This window comes from Pelophylax lessonae (assembly GCF_965119305.1).
Source record: "Pelophylax lessonae genome assembly, chromosome: 3".
NCBI lineage: Eukaryota > Metazoa > Chordata > Amphibia > Anura > Ranidae > Pelophylax > Pelophylax lessonae.
The window spans coordinates 416,131,572-416,159,430 of NC_138770.1; the positions used below are offsets into that span (position 1 = coordinate 416,131,572).

Consider the following 27,859-nt stretch of genomic DNA (forward strand, 5'->3'; position numbering starts at 1 on the left):
GAGGCCAGTGACTGTTAGTGCTGGTTCACACATATGCGATGTCAGACATTTCATGTGATTCAGAACGCACTGCTCTGCAAATCACATGCGATGTCTGTGCGATGCAATTTCAGCCATACAGATTGTATGGCTGAATTTGCATCGCATTCAGACCAAAGTCACACAGGACCCTTTATTTGGTTTGCACCAGAATCGGATCGCATGGGTGTTCACACCTATGCAATCCGATTCACGTCTGAACTGACAGTTCTCACTGCGATATGCAAACTGATCTGGGGGTGTCGTTAACTTTGTATTGACACCCCCAGCGATTTGCATATGGTAGTGTGAACTGCCTGCAAGTTGAGTGCCATGAGGGAACCTGCAGTGGATTCGCAGGGTTCCTCATCGCATATTTGTGAACCGGCACTTAGGGGTGAGCTGATGAAGAAAGTAAATTGAAATGGTTAGCTAGGTGTGGAATAGGCTTAGTTTATCAGACAGCTAAGCACAACAATACATTAAACCGCTGCATTACAGTGCACATTAAACAGAAAATCAACAGGCTATTTAAATACAACATCAACCCCTCTGCATCTTTACAGGCCCCCTCCTCCACTGCCCTTGGATCATGCTTTTTACATTTTGTTGTCATTTTCCACCCATTTTTATTTGCTTAACAGTATTCTGTTATCTATTTTATTATATTCTAATAAAAATACATTTTTTTTTGCACTGGAAATTATTTGGCGTACAAGGTTCAATGCATTAATTCATATCAGCTAAGCCACAGGTGAAGTCGCTTCACATGCCAGAAATATAAACTAATATTATTTCTATGTCCACTTGATGGCAGTGCGATGATTTTGCAGGAATTGCTCATTGCAGAGACAGGGGAGGGGGGAATCTGTCGATTCAAGTCACATAATAAAGACAGTTGACTCAAAGTAAAGGTGTATGTTGGATTACAAGTGTAGCAGTGTCTCAGGAGACGCAGGGAGCTGTGTGCGGCTGCTGTGCTTACATTCTGTGTCTGTGCTGCTAAAATGACCTCCACAGCTATCTGCAGAGGTCTGGATTGTAAAGGCTGAACACTCCTGAGTCAAGAGGGGCACACAGTCCTACATTGCTCATACTGATCATCTCATTGGTGAGTGACTACATGACAACTCCACAATGGATTAGCAATCGTATATATATATATATATATATATATATATATATATATATATATATATATATATATATATATATATATATATATATATATATATATATGTATATGTATATATATATTATTTTTTTTTTGTGTTTGCAATTTCATATCTAATCTTTTATTTGATTAAAAAAGGCAATGCATTTCTGCCTTCTGTAATAAACTGAAATTAGACTCAACAGATGGGAAATGGATGGAAAGGAGGAGGTGGGGAAGATTGTTTCATTCATACTGCTGTTTAAGGATGCCTTAGCTGCTAGCTTGTGAAATAAGCATGTGTGATTTGTATTAGCTGAGAAATTTATAGCGCAGAGGTTACGTGTTTCTGTATTAAACCGATGTCCTTGTCCAGTGTTTTTTTATGGTTATTTTCACATCTTACTGTAGAGCAAATACAATGACATTCCATTCTACTCTACTGCATCCTCCGAGAGTAAGCTTTGCCCTTTAATATACCAAGAAATGTCAAAAAGTTGCTTTTTAATGTATATTATAATTAACGTGACATTAGATCTTTTGTTTTTTAATAATATTTTTATTGAGAAGTTTAAAAGTATAAGCAAAGTATTAATACATAGTATTACTGAACAGATATGACATACTGTAAATTGAATTAGGAAAATTACCAAAAAAGAAAGAAAAAAATTCTGTTGTGGTTGACAGTCTCGCATGGAACGGGGAGAGAAAAATCAACCTATGATTTGGATGACTCTAAACTGGTCAGCAACCTATTATACGTTAATCTCGACACTTTATCTTTTGGGTTTTTTTTCAGTTTGACACCTGCTCTTTAGGTGGAATATAATGTTGCTTAAATCATGTTGGCGAGATTCATTTTAAACAAAGATTAAAAATTGATTTGTATAATCTATCTTTTAATGCATATTTATTCTTCTGAAAAGTATTTCATAGCTCTTGAGGTAGGGTAAATGTGGTGAGTTAAAGCCACCTACCTCCTCGCTTACCACCGCTTGCTCAACTTACCTGTCATTTGAAGCTCCAATGGCTGGGAGTTGAAAATGGAGTAGTTGAGTACAAACTGGCTGAGCTGGGTGTAAAAGTTGCCGGGCAGAAAATAAAGCAACTCAACAAAAATTAGCTTATCGCTGTATGAAAAGTGGATGAAAGGGGAAGGAGTGAGTTAGAAAAAGCTATGGAAAGACCCAAAGGATACATAACCATTTATTATCTATTATTGTTTATTTAAACCATAATGATTTTATAACCATTTAAGCAGAATTCCACCTTCCCCTCCACCCCCTCCAAAAATTAAAAGTCAGCAGCTACACATACTGTGGCTGCTGACTTTTAATATTAGGACACTTACCTGTCCTGGAGTCCATCGATGTCGGCACCGCAGCCAATGTTTCTATCGGCTGTTGGGTGCTGCCGCCGCCATTGCTGGTAAGGGAACCCAGCAGTGAAGCCTTGCAGCTTCACGGGCGGGTCCCTACTGCGCATGCGCAAAGCGCGCTGCACATTACTATCGGTTTGGCGGGGGGGGGGGAGGAGGCCAAACTTCCGAGGGACGGCGCCGTGGCACCGTTTCCCGGAAGTTGGGAAGGGTACCTGTCAAACACAGGTACCCGTTCCCCCCTCCATCCTGAAAGGTGCCAAATGTGGCACCGGAGGGGGGAGGAGCAAAAGAGCAGAAGTTCCACTTTTGGGTGGAACTCTGCTTTAAGGACCAGTTCACAGCACATGCAGTCCAGTGCGTTTTTTTTTCTGCACCAAAAATGCATGGATAGTAGGTTATATCGTTTGGCAGACGTTATATGGTATGGCAGAGTTCACACCAGTGTGGTCAGTTCCAGTGCGATCCAGTTCCAAAAAAAAAACACAACATTCTGCATTCGTTCTGCACTGGACTATACTGGAACGTGGTAAAACACACCAAAAACTCACCTGAACGCACCTAAGAGCACCAAAAACGCACTGGAACACACATGTCCTTATTTAGGGTTAAGAAAAAAGAGGGGGAAAAATGCACAGGACTTCCTCAAAAATGCACTGGAGCACACATGTTCCCATTTAAGGTTAAGAAAAAAGAGGGGGGAGGGGGAATGCACAGGACTGCATCAAAAACGCACTGGAACACACATGTTCCTATTTAAGGTTAAGAAAAAGAGGGGGGGGGGGGAAATGCACAGGACTGCATCAAAAACGCACTGGAACACACATGTTCCTATTTAAGGTTAAGAAAAAGAGGGGGGGGGGGGGGGGAATGCACAGGACTGCATCAAAAACACACTGGAACACACATGTTCCTATTTAAGGTTAGGAAAAAGAGGGGGGGAAATGCACAGGACTGCATCAAAAATGCACTGGAGCACACATGTTCCCAAAAAGAGGGGGGGGGGGATGCACAGGACTGCATCAAAAACGCACTGGAACACACATGTTCCTATTTAAGGTTAAGAAAAAGAGGGGGGGGGGGGAAATGCACAGGACTGCATCAAAAACGCACTGGAACACACATGTTCCTATTTAAGGTTAAGAAAAAGAGGGGGGGGGGGGGAATGCACAGGACTGCATCAAAAACACACTGGAACACACATGTTCCTATTTAAGGTTAAGAAAAAGAGGGGGGGAAATGCACAGGACTGCATCAAAAACACACTGGAACACACATGTTCCTATTTAAGGTTATGAAAAAAGAGGGGGGGGGGGGGGGGGATGCACAGGACTGCATCAAAAACGCCCTGGAACACACATGTTCCTATTTAAGGTTAAGAAAAAGCAGGGGGGGGATGCACAGGACTGCATCAAAAACGCACTGGAACACACATGTTCCTATTTAAGGTTAAGAAAAAAAGGAGGGGAAATGCACAGGACTGCATCAAAAACGCACTGGAACACACATGTTCTTTTTTAAGGTTAAGAAAAAAGAGGGGGGGGGGGATTCCCAGGACTGCATCAAAAACGCACTGGAACACACATGTTCCTATTTAGGGTTAAGAAAAAAAAGGGGGGGGGGAATGCACAGGACTGCATCAAAAACGCACTGGAATGCATCAAAAACATATCAAAAACGCACATGCAAAAAAGCATCTGGAACGCAACCAGGCTATGTTTCTATGGTGTGAAATGGCCCTTAAAGTTTTTATATCTACAAAATAAGGATGAGGCACCAACAGATTTTTTCCATCGGAGGACCAAAACAATGTCCTCTTATGTAGATCCATTTTCAATCATGTGGACCCCAGCACCGCTGGACCCAAAAAAAGAAAAAAACCTCCGACCTTGTCAAAGGCTCCCCGCCAACTGCCTGCTCCTCTGCCTGACATTTCTTAAATAGGTAAGGGGCAGAGTCACCCGGTGATGTCAGAGGGGGGGACCCCACGCCGTTTTTTTTTCTATTGCCAGAATTCTTTTGTTTACATTTCAGCTCTCAGTGGGGAAGCCCACTGACAGCTGATGAGTTATCTGTTGTTAAGGACACGGAGGCTGGCTTCCCAGCCCGCTCCTTAACAACCAACTATTCTTCACACAGAATTCAAAATGGTAGATCATTTTTTTACTGATGCTAATCTAAATCGTTTCGAAAATTTGGAATTCATTTTAAAATTTATAAATAGGGAGAAATGTTAGACAGTGGGAGGAAACCTGAAAAATGAGTGCACAGGTGTTTGATACAGCCCTGGTGATTTGGCAGAGGAAAGTGCCTCGTTTCATGCAGGGATACTGTATAAATGCTAGGAGCACATGTGCTCAGGGTCTTTCGGCTGGATAGCGGAGTCCCAGAGGGAGGAGGCGGCTGCCTCCTCCTCTGTAGAGGTGTCATGCGGCCTCAGGTAGTCAACCTGAGGGCCTAGAGAGAGCTAGAGAGGAACTGAACTCAGAGGTCCTGTGAAACTGACTGAAAGGGGAGACACTGGAGGATCTGATTCTACAGTACAGTGAGTACAGATGTGTGTCAAGTGGACTGACCTGAGGGCTGAGGGGGGCCACTCCTGCAGCTAGAAGAGTCAGTGGATGGTCGTCAGTAAAGGGCATGCTAGTGAGTGTCCTGAAGAGAATATAGTTCACCAAGTCTATTGCTGGAGAGAAAGAGCAAGGAGACCTAACCCTTTCTATACATGTGGGGCAGTATTGATTAAGCAGTGCAGCTGCTTCCACAAGCAACCTGGTGAGGCCAAGTGAGAGTTGTCCTTATCCATTGAGAATAGTTACAGTTGGAGTATCCCACTATTCCCTTCACCCATCCAAGTTCCAAAATAAACACTAAAAACCAATACCCCTTGACTGTTTATTGAGTGATGAGCCATCGGGAGTAAGGAGGGATGTGTGAACTTTACCCTAAGTGACTGTGTGCTGGCAATCAGAGGGGGCCCAAGAAGTCATCATACAGCAAGCCCTACAGGGACAGCACTACATAAACCAGGGCTCTACAATCCCCGGGCGCCAGGTTCATTTGCGACTAGAATTAGCGACCTGGCGCCTGGGGTGCCCTGCAGAAGGTGTCCTGTCATTTTTGCACGGACTTCCGCGCACGGAGTGCACGGACTTCCGAGCCGTCCGAAAATTGAGGCCCCGGTTTTTCGGCCTACTTGAGATGAGAGAGGCTTCCAATGGGGAACTGGCGCCCTCTTGTGGTGGCCGGGAGTAATGACTGTTGTAATGACTGTTTCCACTGCCTGTTTGTTCTCAATGCATTACCATCTCCCTGTCCAGTTAGTTACCTTTGACAGGGAGTGTGGTTATTATTATTTATTTAATTTATTTTTTAAATGTAAAAAAAAAAAAAAAAATAATATTTTTTTCTTTTTTTTAAATTATTAAAAAAAATAAAAATTTTTTTTTTCCAATTAAAAAAAAAAAAAAAAAAAAAATATATATATATATATATATATATATATATATATATATATATATATATATATAATCTTTTTTTTTTTCCTCATCGCCATGCCACAGCCAAAGGCCTCTTTCACACGGGCTGTCTGATCAGGTCCGCCTGTCAGTTTTTCAGGCAGACCTGATCGGACCCTTCATTCTCCTCTATGGAGCAGTAATCTGCCGCCATCTGATCCTGTCCACCAAAAGCAGACAGATGGTGGTTCTATCTTCTATCCATCCCGTGGAACGGATCAGATGGCATCGGATGGAAAAAGACAGACAGTCTGTTTTCATCCAATTGCGCTATAGAGGAGAGTGGGGTTCTAGTCGTATTTATGTGTAAATTTAGTATCCGTTTTATTAAATAAAGCTTGGTTGTTAGTTTAAAAAAAAAAAACTGGCTCCTAACTTTTTTAGCTGGCTCCTAGATTTCAGGAAAATTTGTCAAGCCCTGACATAAACAAAACTAAATTAAACGCAACTAAGCGAAACAATTCCGAAACGAATTACCAAAACAAAATTAGTAACATGATGAATCTATCTGAAACAAAACAAAACAAATTTTCCCATTCTGCACATGTCTAATTTAACCTCTTTACGAACGCCCACTGCAGATGTACTGCGGCAGGCAGCCGCTCCTGCGCAAACTGCCGTAAGTGTACGGCGGTCGTGAGCAGGAGGCTGGGGGGCGAGCGCGCGTCTCCGGCGGCGCGCTCCCGCCCCCGCTCATCAGCGGGGAAGCCAACGCAGCGGGCAGGCGGCTCCAATTGACTTGCTGCCTGACACCCACGATCGTTCTCCGCTGAGAGAGAACGGTCAGCTGTTGTAAACAGCTTGGAGCCGATGTGCCAATGTTAGTACAGCGATCTCCTCTGCTGAGCTATTCTGTTCTGACAGGGGGACACCCCCCCCCCCCACCAGAACACTCTGGTCAGTGCTGTCAGCCATTGGCTGAGAGCGCCAATCAGGAGTCAGTCAGCAAAACTTTTTTGGTCATGAGCCTTAGATAGACAAGCTGCCCTACACACAGGCCAGGTGTTGGCCAGTTTCTGTTAAACTGGCCAATGCCGGCTGATGCCGGTCGACATTTGGCCTGTGTGTACTAGGCTTTAGTCTGCTTCCCCAGGATGCAACGGCATACAGGAAAGACCTGGCCACCACAGACTGATAAAACATAGGAGGACATGGAGGAGGAGGGAGAGAGGGGACTGTCATTTACCACTGTGTATAAGCCCACATGTGTGACCCTTTAGTCATGTGGGCTGCACACTTAAGAAAAATAAAACTAAGGGCTTAGAAGGGAACTAAAAATTGAGCATGTTCAATAGAGAACACCAGCAGGTTTATACAATCTCAGCCTGCAATGGAGGCATAGAAAAGATGGGAGGAACAGCTGAAGGCAGGATCAACCAGATATATTTCACTCTACACAAACCAATGCTTTTGTGCAGCTCTGTGAGTATGTACATTATGTTATTTAGCATGTAATGAGAGTTTTTTTTTATAATCTGGGTTTAATGACACTTTAACTTTTCAGTGCAATACCCTTTCCAGCCTTTGATTTTAGGGTCACGCAAAATGTTAGAGACAATTTCCTGACTATATAAAACTTCTAGAGACCCTTGTGCAGAATTGTGTGCTGTGCTGTACCTTAGAATGTGCCGTGCTGGATCCTAGACTAACAATCCACTACGGTGTGGTAGCAATGGAAGCAGTCTTTGATGCAGATTGGCCAGGACAGAAAAATGGGTGTCATGCCTTATTCCACATTTACCACAGACACACCTTTTTGAGGTGATCTTTGTGTTGGGGTATCTGGGAGGACATCTGGTAAGTGGTTCTCATGCAGCCGGCTAACTGTATCTGGATTTGGACTTCACGCCACAGCGCCTTCTGGATATAAAAGGGCTAAGATGATCGACTCCTGAAATTTTAGGAAGGATCCAGTTCCTCCAGTAGTTTTGCAAATAACAAAAGTATTGTATAGAGCCAATTGAAATAAATATATAGACACCTTTTTGCACCAGTGTCTGGCTTTAAATTCAGGATTTTTTTTATTTAAATGGCCTAGCAAGGTAGGAATTTGGGTTGGTGGCGATGTACTGTTGGGCATAAACATTAATTTGGTCCAAAATAAAATTGTAGAGGTCTTTAGTGAAATACAGCTAAAAAATGTCAAGGGGTGTTGTTATGTTGGCTGTTCTGTTTTCACCTGAACCCCAAGCTGGACTGTGAATGGGGGGAATATGAGTCCTGCTGAATCTGGGAGCAGTCAATTAGGGTTCACAAGCTCCTCTGGAAGGCTACTATGGGCTGTATGGTCTGTGCTTGTATTCTTGAATTTTTGGTGGCTGCGGTTGTATTACTCTGCATGTGCTAGCACCTCACCAGCACTGCTGGCGCTAGCAACTTCACCATGAGATACTACAGTGTTAGTGTCTAAAAAGCTAGGATGTACTATGCCGCTGGTGCTTGCCAACTCACCAAAAAGTAGTGCAGTGCTAGTACATGCACCCTGCTGCATATGAGCATAATCATGCGTTTCTGTCGGGTATGCCTGATTTTGGCTTCACCTTAATCAGGTGTTGCTGCTTTCTACAGGCTCATATTCTGAGCCTGATTCTGGCAGTGAGATATCTTCTTCATCCTCATCTGTCATGCTCAGAATCCTGTAGGCCTCTTCTCTAGTATACCTGTCTTTGGATATTTTAGGCACTAACTTTACAGGTACCTAGTGGTGACTATGGGAAAAAGAGCCCCTGGCTAGAAATCAAGGACTGCTTGCATGCTAGAAATAAAATTAACTGCTAGTGCTAGCAGAGATCAGGCCTTATTTTGCTAACACTGCAGTTTTGTGAACAGTGTATCAGAGGTGGCAGTGATCAGAAAAATTATACTGTCACTGAACTTGTTGGAGGGAGGGTAAACACAAGTGCGGGCAGTGATCAAGGCTGAGTTTTTGGGGACATTATACCATTGAGGACACTGATGTAGTTCTGACCGTGATCATGATACTGATCCATACAGACATTTTACTAGTAGTGGTGGTGATCAGCGACTTATAGTGTAACTGCGATAGAGTGGCAGGCAATTGGAGCGCTTATTGACACTGGCTAGGGGGCACTTACAGACTCTGATGATTTTTTACGTTGCTAGTGATGCTAAAACAGTGATCAGTAATAAATATTGTACACTGTACCAATATCACTGGTGACAAAAGGTTAACTGGAGTGCAGTCAAAGGGTTAAGTGTGCCAAACAAGTGTACGCAAGTGTAAATGGGCTGTTTTTTCTCACACAGATCAGACTTTCTTCTCTCCTTTAATGAAAAGGGCCAGATTCTACAAACAAGAAACAGAGCTGTGCTGTGATTGGCTACAGCCGATCAGCAGGTTTATGGCCAAAATCATTGGCCGAAACCTGCTGACAAACTTGTATGAAGCCGCAGTACACTAATAACACTGTTGGAACTACCAGTTAACAAAATGTTTATTTCACACCATGATATAAAGCTCATATATAATCAAATAACAGATCAATAAAAGTCTGATTAAGAAATCATCAGCGAAACGCGTCGGATCTGCTGCTATGATTCCACTGCGTTACATTTGATCCTAGGATGTTTTATTGAGAGCGCTTTCTATTCATCTACATTGTAAGTGTTTCTGATTTTTAATCAAGACATATGTATGGTTTTACACTATGTGGAGTTCTCTCTTTTATTGAGTATATGTGGAAAAGGACTAGAGGTTCTAGTTTTGACTGGATGGTCCATCAATGGGAATAATCTGTATTAAAGTGGAATATACTGTTGGTGCTGTTGGAGTGGCGGAAGTCTATCCAGACGTCTTTTGGTGATTATCCATCTAATCATGCTGTTTCTGATTCATTAGGCGTAAGCTTAATTGGGTCCATTTTATCTGGTAAGCCTCCCTCTAAAGTTGGTGGTGGTTCCTGTGCACGACTCTTTGGATTATTCACATGGAATAACGATTGAAGATATTCTTTTCACATTGCACTTTGGACTTTCTTTGATTTATTAATCAGACTTTTATTGATCTGTTATTCATGCACTTTATATCATTTCTATTGGCTGTGTAGTATTTTATGTGTATTGTATAAATACTCCTATTTGGCCAAATAGACACATTTTAATATTGCACTATATATGCACTTTATTATAGTTTTTTCTATCAGCGCTGCCCTTTATACATTTTTTTACTTTAGATTGTCATCTGTAGTGCAAGTCGCTTTTCTAATATTGTTTATTTTAGCGCGGTATTGTTTTTTCCTCATTTACTATTTCACAACATGACCCACAACATCTTAAAGGCTTATTGTGTTTCCTCTTAACCACTTGCCGACCGCCGCAAGTAGATATACTACGGCGGTCAGCCCCGTGCAGGCAAAGTGACGTACTGGTACGTCACTCGCCTGCGAGCCAATAGGTGGTGAGCGCGCACCGCCGGAGGCGCGCTCCCGCCCCCGCTCGCCCTCTGGGATCCCCGCGCGTGTGACCGGCGGACCCGATGTTCGCCGGTCACTCGCGATCGTCGGTTACAGAGGGAGAAAGGCAGGCGGCTAATGTAAACAAAGCCGCCTGTCATTCTCTCTTGTGTAACAGCAGAGATCATACGATCCTGCTATGTAGGACCTTAGATCTCTGCTGTTACATGAAAAGCCACGCCCCTTTACATTCAGAAGCACGCCCCTAGGGACACACTTAACCCCTCCTCCTCCAATAAAGTTAACCCCTTCCCTGCCAGTGTCATTTTTACAGTTACAGTGCATATGTATAGCACTGATTACTGTAGTAATGTCACTGGTACCCCCAAAAGTGTCAAAAATGTCAGTCAAGGGTCCGATCTGTCTGCCGCAATGCCGCAGTCCCGCAAAAAAAAAATCGCAGATCGTCGCCATTACTCGTTAATAAGAAAAAAAGACAAAAATCTTTCCCTTAGATAGTAAACGCAATAACTTTCGTGCAAACCAATCAAAATACGCTTATTGCGATTTTTTTACCAAACATATGTAGCAGAAAACAAATTGGCCAAAAATGTTAAAAAATTTGATTTTTACCTTTTTTTTGGGGAATTTCATGTGAAAAAATTTGAAAAATATTGTTATTTTTGCAAAATTGTCGCTCTTTTTTTGTTTATAGCGCATGATTAAAAAATCGCACAGGTGATCAAATACCACCAAAAGAAAGCTCTGTTTATGGGAAAAAAAGGACGTCAATTTCATTTGGGTACAGCGTCGCACGACCGCGCAATTGTCCGTTAAAGTCACGCAGTGCCGAATCGCAAAATACCCCCTGGTCAGGAAGGGGGTAAAATCTTCCGGGGCTTAAGTGGTTAAGTTACCCAGCAGTCATGACAGTTGCAATGCTATATCTCTGTAGAAAGCCACTGTTTCTTTGGTTAATAACTGTAAGCAAGTTCACAATTATATTATAATGACAACGCAATAACAGAGAGAAAGTGAAAGGGTTTAAATGTAGAACCACTTTTTCTGCTGTTATGATATGTTAGCAAATTCACATTTGTACTTGAATTATACGGTAATGACAAAAAAAGAAAAGTACCGGGATGCACTCTTAAGATATTTTAGTTTAATTTTAATTGTGGTTGAGATGAAAAATTCAGATCTGCCTTAGGTTGACCAGTCAAAATAGCAAAAGATGAACACAGGGATGTAATAAAATACAGCAATTTAGCTGGAATTTAATTTTAATATAAATTATTTTTTTTTTTAAAGTAGTATATGAAGCAGCACTAGAGGAATAAGAAAATAAGGCCAATAGGATTTCAGGGGATTAAAAAAATGATGTGATTATGGACCCAGACACAACCAGAGCCTCCTGAGAGCTTGTTGCAAGGTATAAATGTGGCAGGAATTAGAGCAAGTACTGTAAAATGATCAGACTGCTGTATAGAGTCACTAACTAAAATCATTCATTTATTTAGCAGCACAAGCCGCACAAACAAATGATAGTGGGCTCTATTCACAAAAGCAACTTGCATGCGGTATGTAGGGGTCCGAATGCATTTTGCCTAAATATCGCATTTGATCCTGAAACTGTCAATTTACTATACCGTTTTACTGCAAAATACTGAAAACTCTTGTTAAATACCGCATGAAAAGGAGTTAAACCCAATTCACAAACGTAAATAAATAGCTTAATGCATGATGTATTTAAGGGAAATTAAAAAAGCCAATTTTGATTAGTTTTTGCCTTTTTGGATCAGTTTTCTATTAACAGTAATGCATAGAAACCTAAATGTAGAAATCTGGAATTTATTGGGGTTTATTTACTTAACCACTTCCAGCCCGCTGTCATTTTACTATACTTACTATATTTATTTATGAGGTCATCTGGGATGACCTCATATGACGGCGCCCCAGAACCGCCGCTGTCGCGCACCCCCTGGATCACGCAGTGCAGCGATCGTGGCCGCGCTGTGTTCCTAGGACACAACGTGACCCCGATCTCAGCAAAAAGCCGATGACGTGGCTCTTTACCCATGTGATCGGCTGAGTCTAATCACAGCCAGTCACATGTAAACAAGGAAGTGCAGTTTATCGGCTCTCCTTGACTCACACTGATAGAGTGTGTGGCGAAGAGGAACGATCAGCAGCATCTCCTCGCAGGGGAATCAGTGCCCATCAGTGACACCAATCAGTGCCCATTAGTGAGGCCAGTTATTGCTGCCTTTCAGTGCCCATCAGTGCCTGCTTATTAGTGCCGCCCATCAGTGCCCATCAATGCTACCCTTCAGTGCCGTGCATTAGTGCCACCTATCCTTGCCGCCTATCATTGCCACCAGTGCCGCCTATCAGTGCCCATAAGTGCCACCTATCCCTGCCAATTAGTGCCACCTATCATTGCCCATCAGTGCTGCCTATCAGTGCTCATCTGTGCAGCATATCAGTGCCACCTATCAGTGCCCATCAGTGCTGCATAGTAGGGCCTCCTCATCAGTGCCACCTGATCAGTGCCCTTCAGTGCTGCCTCATCAGTGTCCATAAGTGCTGCCTCATCAGTGCTCACCAGTGCAGCCTCTCAGTGCCCATCAGTGCCACCTCAACAGAGCACATCAGCAAAGGAGAAAATTACTTCTTTACAAAATTTACTGAAATTTACTTTAGTAAAACCTTATTTTTTTTAATTTATGGTAGTTTTTCGTTTAAAAAAAAAAAAAAGCAGTGATTAAATACCCCCAATGCGCAATTGTCATTCAAGGTGTGAAGCACTGAAAGCTGAAAATTGGCCTGGCCAGGAAGGGGGTAAAAGTGCCCAGTAGGCAGGGGGTTAAAGAGTAAATAAAGGTAACTTTTTTAACTTTTGGATAAAGTGGAGGTGGATTAGAACACCTGTCAGGCATTTATTGTTATCTGTGTCCCCGTTAGGGAGATTGACCCTCTCTATTTGTCCTGTTTACCATTCTCATTGAAAGCAAAAGTAAAAGAAAATCCCACATTTTGTGTTGTCCCTAGAAAAGTAATAAAGGGGACATCTTCCAATGTGGACACAGATGGCAAAAAAATAAAATAAAAACTGATAGGGGTTATAACCTTCCTTACTTTATCCAAAATGAAAAAAAAAAAAGTTTTGCCTATAATTCAACTTTAGTGCAAATAGACTGTACAATTTTCATGTTGCTCCAGAGCTTAATACTCGAGGAAAAGCTTTACTTTACAAAAAAAACCTTATCACACGCAAGGAAAAATATTGCATTTTTGCTTGCACGCGATTGGATGAGTGAAGTCAGCAGAGCTCCCCCTCATTTACTAAGTTGTGGAGCAACTTCACTTGCAAAGTCCTCAGTCTACGTGCCTTTAGTAAATCAACCCCCACTACATGTAGTAAATCCACCCCATTACATGTAGTAATTTCACCCCATTACATGTAGTAAATCCACCCCATTACATGTAGTAAATCCACCCCATTACATGTAGTAAATCCACCCCATTACATGTAGTAATTCCACCGCATTACATGTAGTAAATCCACCCCATTACATGTAGTAAATCCACCCCATTACATGTAGTAAATCCACCCCATTACATGTAGTAATTCCACCGCATTACATGTAGTAAATCCACCCCATTACATGTAGTAATTCCACCGCATTACATGTAGTAATTCAACCGCATTACATGTAGTAATTCAACCCCATTACATGTAGTAAATCCACCCCATTACATGTAGTTATTCCACTCCATTACATGTAGTAATTCCACCCATTAGATGTAGTAAATCCACCCCATTACATGTAGTTATTCCACTCCATTACATGTAGTAATTCCACCCATTAGATGTAGTAAATCCACCCCATTACATGTAGTTATTCCACCCCATTACATGTAGTAAATCCACCCCATTACATGTAGGTTTTCCACCCCATTACATGTAGTAATTCCACCCCATTACATGTAGTAATTCTACACCATTACATGTTGTAAATCCACCCCATTACATGTAGTAATTCCACCCCATTACATGTAGTAATTACACCCCATTACATGTAGTAAATCCACTCCATTACATGTAGTAATTCCACCCCATTACATATAGTAATTCCACCCCATTACATGTAATAATTCCACCCCATTACATGTAGTAAATCCAACGCATTACATGTAGTAATTCCACCCCATTACATGTAGTAATTCCACCCCATTACATGTAGTAATTTCACCCCATTACATGTAGTAAATCCACCCCATTACATGTAGTAATTCCACCCCATTACATGTAGTAATTCCACCCCATTACAGGTAGTAATTCCACCCCATTACATGTAGTAATCCCACCCCATTACATGTAGTTATTCCACCCCATTACATGTAGTAAATCCACCCCATTACATGTAGGTTTTCCACCCCATTACATGTAGTAATTCCACCCCATTACATGTAGTAATTCCACACCATTACATGTTGTAAATCCACCCCATTACATGTAGTAATTCCACCCCATTACATGTAGTAAATCCACTCCATTACATGTAGTAATTCCACCCCATTACATATAGTAATTCCACCCCATTACATGTAGTAAATCCACTCCATTACATGTAGTAATTCCACCCCATTACATGTAGTAAATCCAACGCATTACATGTAGTAATTCCACCCCATTACATGTAGTAATTCCACCCCATTACATGTAGTAATTTCACCCCATTACATGTAGTAAATCCACCCAATTACATGTAGTAATTCCACCCCATTGCATATAGTAATTCTACCCCATTACATGTAGTAATTCCACCCCATTACATGTAGTAATTCCACCCCATTACAGGTAGTAATTCCACCCCATTACATGTAGTAATCCCACCCCATTACATGTAGTAATTCCACCCCATTACATGTAGTAATTCCACCCCATTACATGTAGTAAATCCACACCATTACATGTAGTAATTCCACCCCATTACATGTAGTAATTCCACCCCATTACATGTAGTAATTCTACCCAGTTACATGTAGTAAATCCACCCCATTACATGTAGTAATTTCACCCCATTACATGTAGTAAATCCACCCCATTACATGTAGTAATTCCACCCCATTACATGTAGTAATTCCACCCCATTACATGTAGTAATTTCACCCCATTACATGTAGTAATTTCACCCCATTACATGTAGTAATTCCACCCCATTACATGTAGTAATTCTACCCCATTACATGTAGTAATTCTACCCAGTTACATGTAGTAAATCCTCCCCATTACATGTAGTAATTCCACCCCATTACATGTAGTAATTCCACCCCATTACATGTAGTAAATCCACCCCATTACATGTAGTAATTCTAACCCATTACATGTAGTAAATTCACCCCATTACATGTAGTAATTCCACCCCATTACATGTAGTAAATCCACCCCATTACATGTAGTAAATCCACCCCATTACAATACATACAATGCACGTGCATATCACAATGGTCTAATCCCTTGTTAGGACATATATCAAATGTAGTGGGGATACTTTACTTATTCACAATTATTTTTAGAAATATCTTCCCACTGACACCATTGATCTTTTCAGCTATCTTTAAAGGGATAATTCTTTCCAGTGACCACAAGTGTAAAGAGCATTCTTCCCACTGACCATCACACTAATGTATCATGAGTTGTAGGTATAGTAATATTTAGCAGGGGTTCCTTGAGACTGGAAAATATTTCAAGGGTTCCTCTGTGTTAAAATGGTTAAGAGCCCCTATCAGTTGTATTTTATTTTTTGAAATTTTTGCCATCAGTGTCCCCATTGGAAGATTTCCCCTCTATTAATTTTCTGGGGACGACCCCAAATTTGTGATTTTCCTTTCATTTCAATAATGGTAAACAGGGTGAATAGAAAGGGTGAATCTCCCTAATGGGGGCACAGAAAGCAATAAAAGCCTAATAGGTGTTCTAATATCTCTCTACCCTATCCGAAACTAAAAAAAAAAATAAAGTTTCCTTTAGGCTGGGTTCACACTGCTGCGATCTGCAATGCAACTTTGCCAGGCGGCTTCCTAGCGTTTTGAGTACTACTTTGATGGCAGTACAGAATAGAAGTCGTATGGAAGTCTCCTTGAAGTAGTACAGGAACCTTTTCTAAAGTCAGAGCGACTTCAGTAGTGCTAATTAAGACAGCATTCATGGGATGGCAAGCATCTATATTAAAGATTTAATAAATAACTTACACCAGACAGCTTTCTTGGATAATAACTTGGCCACGGCCTTTATTTATTGGTTTATAAATTAATTAACTCATTAATCCATCAATCAATAATTTTTCACTTTTACCATTAGCATAACTTTGCAATACATAACACCACTACCTAGCTGTGACGCTTGGGTTATCACTTAACCATATAAAGACACCTCCATATTTTTGTCCCCCTTTCGAAAAAGGTGACCCTACCACATAAATTTATAAGGCCGTGACTTAATAATATTTGGGCGGGCGGGCGGGAAGCTCCGCTCCGGCTGATCTTCTGAGGCGACTGACTCCACGCCCTCGCTCCCACTCCTATATATAGCCTGCCTCGGTTCCAGAAACTTCGGTCACCTGACCTTCCGCAGGCAGCTATTTTTAGCCAATCAGAATCCTCCAACCTCCGTATCTCCCGCCTAAACGCTCTATACAGGGGGGAGCTAGAAACTGCCTATCTGCAGCCCTCCCATGAGGAAAAAGTAGGAAAATGGGGTCCCTTGAAACCCCTTTCCCTTTTTCCATTCATGGGATGGCAAGCATCTATATTAAAGATTTAATAAATAACTTACACCAGACAGCTTTCTTGGATAATAACTTGGCCACGGCCTTTATTTATTGGTTTATAAATTAATTAACTCATTAATCCATCAATCAATAATTTTTCACTTTTACCATTAGCATAACTTTGCAATACATAACACCACTACCCAGCTTTGACGCTCGGGTTATCACTTAACCATATAAAGACACCTCCACTAAGTCAGGAGGTACTAACCTCCTGACTACCCCACCAGCCCGCGGCCAATTCTATAGCTGTCTGTAAGCCTAAATTCATTATATCCAAACCTATATCCGAAAGATGTATCCCATCTTTCCAATACAGGCCCGGAATACCCCCTTCCAAGTCCATATGCCTAAAGGATATGCTATAACCTATACTCATGAATTTCTCTATTCTATGATTGATTTTTCTCCTCATCTTCTCAAACACCTTTCCTACGTTATCTTGCAACCAAATAAGTCGAGGGATGATCTCAGAAAATACTACAACCGTACCAGGAGAAAAGGCCTTCCATTTTTTGATAACAAAACATATTTTAAAGAATAGTCTCACTGTTTTTATTCTCCCGATGTCATTACCTCCTAGGTGGATTAACAGTATGTCCGGTAATGGCCAACCATAACTCAGTCTACCTAGCTCGGTCATCAGATTGTCCCAGATCATCCCTCCCTTACCACACCAATATAATTCAAATAAACTTGGGTCCAGATCCAGATTGGTTCCATAAATTCTTTCTGCAGCTCTTTTGTGGGCCCAGCGGACATAAGAGTGCCCAACGATCCAAACTATTAACTTCTTACCTAGAATTAGAATGCACATAGTTAGATCTGACATATCTCTGATAGACATTTGACTTCCACCTGCCAATTTTCTTTATGTTATCACCTCCCATTCCTAAGTTTGCCGCAGCCGTGGCTGCCCCAATTCTGAATGAGTGGCAAGATAAGCCTTTATTGCACAGCCCTAAGACAGCTAAAATTTTCCCGAAGATCCTTCGAAACTGAAACCCAGTCAGAGGAGACGAATCTCTATGAATAAAGAGCCGTGCCTCCTTTCCAGGCCTCACCTCCAAGTATGTCTTCAATGTTTTTATCGGGCATATGGATTCCACTGTACACTTTCCTAGTAATATCCATGTCCCCTTACCTGACTGGTCTGTCTTAGACTTGCGCAAAAATAATTTTAATTTATCCTTTTCAAAAACTACATCCTCAAATAACAAACCACCCTCATCTCTTTTCGATCTAGGAACCAATTCCGATATTCGAAAGGCTGCAAAAAAACAAACAGAAAATGCCGCTCTCAACAATTTAACTTCATATTCTGAAAAACATACTCTATCAGCATATTTACAAATATCTATTAGGTTATTCACAGAGATTGGGCCTTGATAATTTATCCTAGTTTGTTTCTTTTTGTATCCTTTTAAAGCTTGTTGTACCGAAAAGAAGGATAATATAGACTCAAAACCCTTCAGTTTCATAAAATACGATACTCCATATAAGGTTTTGTTAACATGTGACCAAGACCATTTCTTTTGAAGTAAAGATTCGAGGAAACACAATACCAATCTCTCTGAAATTGCCATCCGTCCATTATTGGTCTCATGTAAGAATGTTAACCACAGTGACCAGGAGCTGCAATAGCTTTTCCATGTTGAGTACGCCAGGGAGTTTCGAATATTCTCTTGAACTAAACTAAGTCCCATAGATGCCCGGGACATTTCATACCCACTTTGTTGGCCTCCGGCACCAGTTCGAAGAATTTGCTCATCTGTAAACGTGAGAGAGCGTCAGCAATAACATTTAGTTTACCTGGAATATAGCGAGCTTTTAACCAAATGTTATACAACAGGCACCTGGAAACTAAATATCGAATCATTGAAATAACTGGTTGTGATCTAGAATTTAAACAATTTATTGCGAATAATACTCCCTTATTATCCGTACTCAATAGGATTCTCCTGTTCTGAAACCTCCGTCCCCAAATCTCTACTGCCACTATGACTGGGAATATTTCCAACAATACAATGTTTTGTAACAAACCTTTTACTTTCCATTTTTCCGGCCATCTCTCTGCACACCACTCATTTCTCCAAATGGCCGAGAACCCGATAGAACCTGCTGCATCCGTGAACAAACAGAATTGTGAGTCTGTAATGAATTCTTCTTGGATCACTGTTCTACCATTGAATGTTTGCAAAATTGTGTCCATATCAGCATATCCTCACGAATATCCTGAGTCATCCTAATACGCGAAAATGGACTTTTCAATCCTGCCATTTTAAGATACATACGCCTTGAGTATATTCTCCCAACTGGCAGGATTCTAGTAGCAAAGGCCAGATTACCCAAAAGCTTTTGCAGTTCTTTCAGCAAAACCTTTATCTTCCTAATCAATATTAAGATGAGATTGTAAATTTTATCCAACTTGTTCTTAGGTAATCTAAATTCCATGCTATTTGAATCTATCAAAATTCCCAAAAATTCTAATTTTGAGAAGGAGGTACCGTTTTTTCTTCAGCTAGTGGGATGTTGAACTGGGCACAAATATCTCTGAACGAGTTTAATAGCTGTAAACAGCCACTAGAATTTTTTGGGCCCAGAAATAAAAAATCGTCCAGATAATGCATTGTATATCTGGAACCTGATTTTTTTTTCAAAACCCATTCCAGAAAGGTGGCGAATGTTTCAAAATATGCACACGATAATGAGCACTCCATAGGTAGAAACATGTCAAAATAAAATGTATCTTTAAACATGAAACCTAGCGAGTTGAAACAACTCGGGTGAATGGGTAACAACCTAAATGCTGACAAAATATCAGCTTTGCTCATCAGTGCTCCCTTGCCCAGTTCCCTCAACAAAACTATCGCCTGTTCGAATGAAGCATATTCCACCGAACAATCGTTCGGGTCTATCTGGTCATTAAGGGAACTGCCCAAGGGAAAAGATAAGTGATGGATTAGCCTAAATTTATTCGGCTCTTTCTTCGGCAGGATACCCAAAGGAGAAATTCTAAAGTTATTAAATGGTGGATTACAGAATGGGCCTGCAACCCTTCCCGCTGCAATTTCTTTATTTATTTTATCTTCTACTATATGCGGTAATTCCTCAATTGACTTTAAATTTCTCACCTTTATACAACCTTTTCCTTCAAAGATAGGTAGTCTAAAACCCTCTGCAAAACCCTCATAAAGTATGTTGGCCCTCTGTTGATCTGGGTATTTGCACAGCCATGTTTGCATTTCTTGCAGGTTCACCAGGAGCTTGCCCCTTAAGAAATGGCTCTTTTCCTGATTGAGTATTGGCTGCCATCTTTTTAAAACATTTAGACACGCTATGCGCTCCAGCGCAAAAAGCACACTCGTGTCTAAAACGACAATTATGTAGCCACTTACAAGTAGAATCATTAAATGCAAAGCATATACCTTTCTTATAACTTGTGACTTGATTTGCTCCCATACTCACTGGTCTGGCAATTTGTGGTCTCTGTGGGATTAATAGGTTAAGCCATAGACCCACATCTTTACAACCCCATTGTAGCTCTTTATGCACAGACAACTTTTGTCGGAAAGATTCATCGTATGAAAACCAACCAAAACCTCCAAAATTCTTGTATGCCTCAAGAATGATTTCCACATGATGGAAAAGGCCCACTGCTTTACTAGGCTGTTTTTCACACAATACACCTGCAAATATGCAGAAAGCCTGCAGCCAGTTACTAAAAGTTTTAGCAACCGGTCTTCGTCTATCCTCATCATTTTTTTCCGGCTTTAGAAATTCCTTGCTAGATGGAAGTAGGGATAAGATATCCAAGAATTCCCCATTCCAAATCTTTTCCTTAATTCCTGCACCCAGGTGAAAGCCCAGAGGAGAAGGTGAACAGGGCATACTTTCCTTCAACACAATTTCAGGTACTTTCTCTCTGAAACCTGTTGATTTCTCTGGCACCAATTTCCCCTCCTCAGGGTTTTGCCACACTGAAGATACATTCCCTGGTTGTACTTTACTGTGTAGACTATTTAAGGAATTGACTATAAGATTTAAGGACTGGTTCAAGTTTTCAAATATAGCCACATTTAACTCACCCGGCCCGGCAGTACCCGGTTCTTCCAAAACCTGCATTTCTTCTGCCGGCCAATACAAAGGGCTGTCTTCTCTATCGCTCCTCCGGCAGCTGCCACTGAGGCCAGCAGTGGACCTCCCTCCGACAGCTCTGGCCTCTGTTGCTTCCTGTTGCCACAACGCTGCACCCGCCTCTTCTTCTCTCGCTGCTTCTTGACTTCCCCGCCTTCTTCCAGCCTTCCGTTCTTCCACCGGTGGGCTGTATTGTCTTCTTGGCGTCCTTCTTCTCTTCAGCCGCTCTTCAGTAGTTGCGGCACTCTCTTGTTGTTCCAGTCCCGGTCCTGTAGCGTTCCGGTCTGTCATGTTTTCTCCTGCAGTCGCCTCCTTTTTGCCCCGCCGTCCTCCGCTCGGGCCTGCCTCTCTTTCCGCCTCTTCCTCCGTCACCGCTGGCTTCTCCCTCCGCTGTCCTCTTCTTTTCTTCAGGCAAGTCTCTTCTTTGCGGCCGTCCTTCTTCCGTCTCTTCTTCTGCCGTCAGCTCCAAGCAGCGCCGCAGCCACTTCTCTCCTCCCTCAGCTTCAGCCTTCTCCAGCAGCTGGCGAAGTAACGTCTTCATCCTGAAGCTCCGCTCCGGCTGATCTTCTGAGGCGACTGACTCCACGCCCTCGCTCCCACTCCTATATATAGCCTGCCTCGGTTCCAGAAACTTTGGTCACCTGACCTTCCGCAGGCAGCTATTTTTAGCCAATCAGAATCCTCCAACCTCCGTATCTCCCGCCTAAACGCTCTATACAGGGGGGAGCTAGAAACTGCCTATCTGCAGCCCTCCCATGAGGAAAAAGTAGGAAAATGGGGTCCCTTGAAACCCCTTTCCCTTTTTCCATTCATTGACTAACATTGAATTTGATATGTTATGCGACTTGGGGCCTCACAAGTCAAATCCCAAGTCGCAGCAGTGTGAGCCAAAATATCTTTGTAAATGTCAAATATTGAAAGAAAATAGTATAAAAAACCACAAGCATATATATAAATACCCTTCTTCCTTATTTAGACAACATTGTAGAAGAAGGGTATTTATAGATGCGTGTGGTTTTTTATACTATTTTCTTTCAATATTTGACATTTACAAAGATATTTTGTATTTACTGAATTAAACTTAGTTGTTGTTTGGTACACCACTTGTGTCCTGTGAAAGCAGCTTCCCTTTGACTGGTATTCCAGTCACCTTTTTTCTTTTGTATTAAGACATCTGCTGCAAGGACTAGGGGGTTCTAATTCTTCCCCACCGTATTCATTCCACTGGATATCGCATTAAATATCATATCACATGGTTTCATAGGATAATGTTTTTTTGTGAATGCCAAAACACTTTTTGAAAAACGCTATTTTACCACAAATATGAAAGAGCAAAATACGCTTTTTGAATGGAGCCCTATAAGTTATTTAGGGTCCTTGCACACTAGGCCAAAAAACCTATATTTTTTACCTTATGCTGTAAAACAAACCCAATAAAAAAATGTAAAAAATCAAATGTTGTCATCATTTTAGGCCAATATGTATTCTGCCACATATTTTTGGTAAAAAATAAGTGTATATTGATTGGTTTGCGCAAAAGTTATCACGTCTACAAACTAGGAGATAGATTTATGGCTATTTTATATATTTATTTATTTTAGTATTAATGGCGGCAATCAGCAATTTTTAGCGGGACTGCGACATTGCGGCATGCCGATCAGACACCTAACTGACACTTTTGACACTTTTGAGGGGACCACTGACATTACTACAGTAATCAGTGCTAAAAATATGCACTGTTACTGTACTAATGGCACTGGCAGGAAAGGGGTTATGGGGATGGACTCATTAGATAAACATAGAGGTCTGTGTTCCTGAATAGCAGGAACAGAGGATCCCTGTGTTCATCTGTGACAGAACTGTGGTCTGCCTTGTTTACTATGGGGAGTAAACACTGGTGGCCGGCGGACATCGCGTACACCAGGCGCACTGATTGGCTCCCCCTCTGGCTATTAGATGAAGAGAAGTACAGGTACGTCGTTTCACATAAGAGAGCCAACCTGCTGCAGTATATGTGTGGCGGCTGGTCAACAAGTGGTTAAATACTGCAGGCCTGGACCACTACTTAATTACAGCATACATTTAATTATTTATTTCCTTCTGTGAATTGACTTTAACCCCTTTTCATGTGGTATTTACTGAAATTTTTGAACATTTTGCGGTAATTCACTATACCATTTTGCGGTATTTGACAGTTGCATGTGATATTTAGGGGAAATGTGTCTGGACACCTACATACCACATTCGATCTGGTTCTGTAAATGGAGCCCAGGGTATTTTTAAGCTCAGTGCGCATGGAACCTTAGCGAGCCTTTCTAAATCTTTTACTGTTTTCAAGAAAAAATACTCTTGAAATAAATAATGGGTCTTCTGCTAAAATCCTTATATCTACAGTGTACAGTTTATTAGCATGATCAGTAGGCTGTAGTCATGATAAAATAGGAATACGTAATAAAGTGTACCTAGAAGATTTGGTACCCATGACAGATTATTTTTAACATGCCCTGCACTACAAAACAACTTTACATTTAGTAATAACCATGAAACTAAACAAATACTAGTAATGGGCGAAAAAGAAAAGCAGACCATGGAAATTGTCCCTTTGCATTGGTGGTCAATGGAAAAAGGCCCCCTTGGATTCTGATACGTAAACCCCCTCATTACATTTGAAATCAGTAAAAGTTTCCCTTTACTTTGGAGGTCAGTTGGAGAGATTGACCTCTACATTGGCTGTGTTTGGAGGTAATGCCTTGTTGCACTATTCACCGCTCATGGAACCCTTAGCAATTCACTTTGCCAAGTAAACTACTTCTGATCCTTTTGTAAATCAATCCCATTGACTTGCACTGTGAGAAAGAGCAGAAGTGGTAACATTTTGTAAAGTGTGCATAGGTAATCACCAGAAAGGGCTAACTCTATGTATGTATTTAACTACAAAGTTCACACCTCCAAACCTAAAAAATCAAGAATGAGGGACACTGCCTCTCCATACACACTACCCTTTCTCTGTAAACATTGCTCCTCCCTGTACACACTGTCCCCATCCCTGTATACACTGACATACTGCTCACTCCTTGTACATATAACCCTCCTCCCTGTAATCAATAGAACCCTTCCTGTACACATCACCCACAGTGCACAAACTGCCCCCTCCCTGCACACATGGCCTCCTTCTTTCACACATTGCCTCTTGTCCCTGCACACACTGCCCCCTATCTTCATACATTGCCTCCTGTCCCTGTACACACTGTCCCCATCCCTGTATACACTGACATACTGCTCACTCCCTGTACATATAACCCTCTTCCCTGTACACACTTGAACCCTTCCTGTACACATTGCCCACAGTGCACACACGGCCTCCTCTTCCTGCACCCACTACCCCCCTCCTTTCACACATTGCCTCCTCTCCCTCTACACATCACCCACAGTGCACCCACTGCCCCTCCCTGCACACATGGCCTCCTTCTTCACTCATTGCCTCCTGTCCCTGCACACACTTGATCCCTCCTTGTACACATTGCCCACACTGCACATACTGCCCCCATCCGTGCACACATTGCCTCCTCTTTCTGCACACTGCCCCCCTCCCTGCACACATTGCCTCCTCTTCCTGCACACTGCCCCCCTCCCTGCACACATTGCCTGCACACACTGCTGCCCTCCCTGTACACATTGCCTACTATCCCTCCCCACACTTGATCCCTCCCTGTACACATTGCCCACACTGCACAAACTGTCCCCCTCCGTGCACACATTGCCTCCTCTTTCTGCACACACTGCTCCCCTCTCTGTACACATTGCCTCCTCTTCCTGCACATCGCTCCCCTCCCTGCACACATTGCCTCCTCTTCCTGCACACTGCCCCCCTCCCTGCACACATTGCCTCCTCTTCCTGCACACTGCCCCCCCTCCCTGTACACATTGCCCACACTGCACAAACTGTCCCCCTCCGTGCACACATTGCCTCCTCTTTCTGCACACACTGCTCCCCTCTCTGTACACATTGCCTCCTCTTCCTGCACATCGCTCCCCTCCCTGCACACATTGCCTCCTCTTCCTGCACACTGCCCCCCTCCCTGCACACATTGGCTCCTCTTCCTGCACACATTGCCTCCCCTCCCTGCACACATTGCTTCCTCTTCCTGCACACACTGCTCCCCTGCCTGCACACATTGCCTTCTCTTCCTGCACATTACTCCCCTCCCTGCACACATTCCTTCCTCTTCCTGCACACTGCCCCCCCTCCCTGCACACATTGGCTCCTCTTCCTGCACACATTGCCTCCCCTCCCTGCACACATTGCCTCCTCTTCCTGCACACACTGCTCCCCTGCCTGCACACATTGCCTCCTCTTCCTGCACATACTGCCCCCCTCCTGGTACACATGTAATCATGTGCAAGCAAATTTCATTTTTTTTTCCCTTGCTCGTGATTGGGTATTCTTTGGAAAGTAAAACCTCACCAAATTAAATAGGCTCTGGGGCTAATTCCCTTGTAATGTGAACAGCCTATTTGTCTTCAATACACCAACCCCACAGTGTTGTAGTGTTGTGTGTTGCTAGAAAGGGTTGTGAGCATTTTTTTGTCCGTTGCGGTGCCTTGGCAGCCGATTCATAAAGAATTGGTTGCCTTAGTGCAATGTACATGTGTTAACACACCACAAAAGATCACATAAGTCTATATTCATACTAACTTGTGGCCTTGTGGGTATTTATTTTTCTTTCTTGAAAGAAACATAGTCAACAAGGGCAGTGTTCATGTGTATATTTTTTTTGGCAAAAAATGGAGGAAAACGTTAATGAGTTTACCCTAGTACCCAAGGTGTTAATTATATAAGTCTATATCTTAACAGCGACAATAACATTCTAATTCTCACTATGAAAGTGGCATAAGAAATGCAATGATTCATATCTGGAGACCTGTCACTTGTAATAATGCCATTTTACGAGTACCTCAGCTCAGAGCCTGAAGCATTACATGCTCCATGAAAGGCACTGCATAAAAAGATCTGTCTAAATCAAAATGACATCACAAGTATTAGCTAGATACAGTGCTGGCCTTTAAATGGCACCATAAAATAAAACATTTATTTATAGATGTAAATTTGTTCACAGTCTATGGGTCAATTATGCAGAGGACAGATTGGGTAAAGTGTTACTTATTATGGTTTGTCCCTGTAGGAAATTAGCCTTTACTGTGGATCATTGACATAGCATTGGTGTTCTGACATGGATCAAGTTTATTTTTTATTTCGTATTAGGTCATTTTAATTCTGAAATATAATCAAAACTAGTCATATAAATGTTTTTTGTGGACATTTATAAAACGCAACAGTTGTTTCTAAGCTTCCTTCTTGAAGCAGAGCTTGTCCTAATTTTTTAAAGGTAATCCAAAAGAACAATGATGATTTTTTTTTTTAAATAGCACCTCAAAGTCAATACCTATAAATAACTTCCTAATTTATAGATTGATCTGTTTCTATGGGATACTGTCCTGTGTGATTTATTTATTACAAGTGCTTATATAGTGCTGTCAATTTACATATATACTGTATTGTACATTCACACTAGCTCCTGCCCTCTAGGAGCTTACAATCTAAAGTTCCCAACTCGCATTCATACACATATTAGATCCAATTTATCTACCAGCATGTCTTTGGAGTGTGGAAGGAAACCCATGCAGGCAAAGGGAGAACATGTAGTAGGTAGTACCATGGTTGGGAAACGAATTGATAGACATGTATCAGTTTTGCACTGATTTTTGTTTTTTAATCCAGCTAGAAATCTTTTTACTTCCTTTGTTATTCATTTACAAATTAAGTAATAGCAGAACATAGCAATGTAAAATACAGAGAAAAGGCAAACTCTAGTTTCAGCACTAAGCAATTCAAGAAACAAAGTCATTGCAGCCAGAAACACATCTGTTATTACTTATTTTACATGTGGAAGTAAATTTTATAAGCATACAGTCCAAAGATGAGTGGTTGTGGACAGTGGTGTACCAACGGGGGGGGGGGGCGGTCTGCCCCAGGTGCCACACATTAGGGGGTGTCAGGGAGCAACAGGGTGACACCCGCCTGAGGGCTGACACCCAGGGCCGGACTGCCACCACCGCTCACTGACACAGGAGAGCGGAGCGGGAGGCAGTGTGTCTGAAGCAGAACGGGGGAGAGAGAATCACTAGCCCTGAATAAACAGCAGGAACTGCCAGAGATAACTTTCTAAGGTAACGAACAGGTGATTGGTTGCTAGGACCCCCTAGCAACCGAATACCTGCTGTTAACTAGAAAAGTTATCTCCGGCAGTTCCCACTGTTTATTCAGGGCTAGTGATTCTCTCTCCCCTGTTCTGCTTCAGACACACTGCCTCCCGCTCCGCTCTCCTCCTCATAAGGAAGGAAGGGGA

At 42.0% G+C, this 27,859-nt stretch overlaps 1 protein-coding gene across 1 annotated transcript in view; it reads left to right on the forward strand.

Annotated features, from left to right (window-relative positions):
* The first annotated feature begins 893 nt into the window (after nucleotides 1-893).
* The window catches only part of PKIB (cAMP-dependent protein kinase inhibitor beta), a 254,423-nt gene continuing 227,457 nt past the window's right edge, over nucleotides 894-27,859 (forward strand). The window contains exon 1 of the mRNA XM_082249695.1: nucleotides 894-1,129. The gene's annotated coding sequence lies outside the window, so the exon portion shown is untranslated. The remainder of the gene's footprint in view (nucleotides 1,130-27,859) is intronic.